The sequence below is a fragment of the Schistocerca piceifrons genome, chromosome 9 (assembly GCF_021461385.2).
Source record: "Schistocerca piceifrons isolate TAMUIC-IGC-003096 chromosome 9, iqSchPice1.1, whole genome shotgun sequence".
NCBI lineage: Eukaryota > Metazoa > Arthropoda > Insecta > Orthoptera > Acrididae > Schistocerca > Schistocerca piceifrons.
Genome location: NC_060146.1, coordinates 23,417,843 through 23,421,104, shown reverse-complemented (window position 1 = coordinate 23,421,104; position 3,262 = coordinate 23,417,843).

Genomic DNA, 3,262 nt, shown 5'->3' with positions numbered 1-3,262 from the left:
TGCGTCGATTCCTGGGCCGACGGTTCCCAGAAACGTGGATTGGCAGAGGTGGTCCTGTACCATGGCCTGCTACATCCCAGATATGTCCCCTCTGGACTTTTTTGTCTGGGGAGAGATGCGCAACTTCGTTGTATCAGAAGAGGATCTGGTTGCCCGGATAGTAGCAGCACAATTCAGGATACTCCTGGGGTTTTTGCCAGTGTCAGACAGAACATAATCCGACGGTGTAACTTTTGTTTACGTGTCAATGGAGGAACGTTTGAAAATCTACTGTCATTGAAATTGGGTTGTGCTCATGTGTTGTCTCTTGGTCATAAAAAAATGGAAAAGTGTTTGTTGGTTTAATTAATTTGGCGCCAGAGAAATCTTCCTCTACCGGTTTAAGTACTCCTCATAGGAAAAAATGACATTAGGGAAAAATATTTGTTTTGATGTCCCCTACAACCTCCCAGAGTCTGTCGGTTTAAATATTTTTCACTCTGTATACAGGGTGGCAATTATTGAACTACATGAAAGAAACGTAAATTACTTACAGACTACGGCGTGCACACACTTCATTCAACATGTAAACGTCACTACAGGCATTCGGATGTAAGTTATGAGATGTTCGACACGCCTGCCAGCATTAGCGATGATGTGGCGCAGACGAGTAGCGAAATTCTGCATGACCCGCTGAAGTGTCGGAACATCGATGCTGCCGATGACCACCTAAACGGTTGTTTTCAGCTAAGCAATGGTTTTAGGCGTATTGCTGTATACCTTGTCTTTTTAATATAACCGTACAAAAAGCAGTGGCATGTTTTCAGATCCGGAAAATATCGAGGCCAGTCGAGGCCTATGCCAGTGGCCTCGGGGTACCCCAGAGCCAGAATGCGGTCCCCGGAGTCCTCCTCCAGGACATCAAACACCTTCCTACTCACATGAACCACATCTTGTCGATATCAGGGTCACTTTGGACAATGGAGATGAAAGCATCTTCCAAAACTTTTACGTACCTTTCGGCAGTCACCGTGCCACCATGGAATATCGCACCGATTTTTCCGTGACTGGACACTACATACCACCCAATCACCCATTGAGGGTGAAGAAACTTCTCGATCGCAAAATGTAGATTTTCAGTCCCCCAAATGCAGCAATTTTGCCTGTTGACGAACCCATCCAAATGAAAGTGGGCTACGTCGCTAAACCATACCAACCGTGCGCATACTAGTTCCGGTCATGCCCTGCTGACAGTCGTGCGGTTTGAACGTCGTAACGGGAACCGTTCAGAACTTACGACGATTTTAGTTCATATCATTCAATAATTGTTACGGTGGTGTGCATACTGTAAGACCTTACGTACACACCCCATCAGATTATTTGACTTGTCGCTCTAACGAAGTAGGTGCGTGTCAGCAATATGTCTCGTGGTCTTATCGTGGCGTGTTTATCTTCTGCTGTTAGGTCAGACGATAGAAATGCCATTTGCACGCTTAGAGTAGCAGATTGATGGTAACCAACTTTAAACAGAGCTTGATTAATTTTCACACACATTTATTAAAATAATAAAAAGCATAGACATTACTTAACTTGATTCTGGATGCTATTTACAGTTGACAATCTGAAGTTCCTTTGGTCTTGGTACGTTAATCTTATTCTCACATATCTCAGATACTTGACAAAGTGTCTATACATTTATCTTCATGGCTATGTACATGAATATGGTAATCTTATTAGGCACAGACTGAAACTTGACTATAGACTGGTACAGACTACTGCAGACTGGTACAGACTGGTGCAGACTAATGCAGACTGACTAATCGGAGGTCTGTACACTCGATATAATACCTCGTGTGTTCATGTATCACTGCGCGAGTGTGATCCGCGAGGAGAAAAGGTTCTACGTTAGCAGCAATCACATTGGCTGCGTTACATATTAATACGCGGATCGGCGGAAGCAGAATTTGGTCCGTCTCTATGGCAGCGCCATCTCGTAGTGCGGAGACGGACGAGCGCTGCGCCTGCGCTGTTGTGCTTAGTGGGGCGTGCTCTAGTGGGTAAGTTGTGTACGCGCTGACAACGCGGAACTATGTACACAACAGTTACCCTTTAAAAGAAGTGCACGATGGCTGCGAAGATGTTTACAGGCAAACAGACGAGCAACTGTTGGGCAATAGGCTGCCTACACGAACCAAAGGCCTACCAACAGTTTCTCGTCAATGACCGTTCGGCGAACATTGTTGCGTATGAGCCTCCGTTGAAGGCGCCTTGTCCACGCACCTAGGCTGACTGATGTTCATCGGCAACGAAGGCTGAAATTTGTGCGCCAGTGCCCTAAGTGGATGCCCACTGACTGGCGATAGGTCGCCCTTTCAGATGAATCACGTTATAAGCTCCACTGGGTTGGTTGTACGGCGTGAAACGTCTGCAAGCAAACAGCCTGTAACAATCGTCGAGTGCGTCCAGACCGCAGGGGGGAGCGTTATGGTCTGGGGAACGTTTTCGTGCCAGTACTCGGGTGATCTCGTCATTCTGGAGGGAACGAGGGATCAACACAAGTCTGCGTCTATCTTTGGCTACCACGTTCATTCCGACATGCAGATGTTTTTCCTCGGCACGATGGTATCTACCAGCAGGACAATGCAACGCGTCACACGGCTCGCAGAGTACTTGTGTGGTTCGAAGAGCTCCAGGACGAGTTTAATGTACCCCCTATGGCCACCAAACTCGCCGGACTTCGACCCAGTCGGGAATCTGTGAGACTACCTCGACAGGGCTATCTACATCTACATCTACCTACATACTCCGCAATCCATCATACGGTGCGTGGCAGATGGTACCTCGTACCACAACTAGCATCTTCTCTCCCTGTTCCACTCCAAAACAGAACGAGGGAAAAATGATTGTCTATATGCCTCTGTACGAGCCCTAATCTCTCTTATCTTATCTTTGTGGTCTTTCCGCGAAATATAAGTTGGCGGCAGTAAAATTTACTGCAGTCAGCCTCAAACGCTGGTTCTCCAAATTTCCTCAGTAGCGATTCACGAAAAGAACGCCTCCTTTCCTCTAGAGACTCCCACCCGAGCTCCTGAAGCATTTCCGTAACACTCGCGTGATGATCAAACCTACCAGTAACAAATCTAGCAGCCCGCCTCTGAATTGCTTCTATGTCCTCCCTCAATCCGACCTGATAGGGATCCCAAACGCTCGAGCAGTACTCAAGAATAGTTCGTATTAGTGTTTTATAAGCGTTCTCCTTAACATGTGAACCACATCTTCCCAA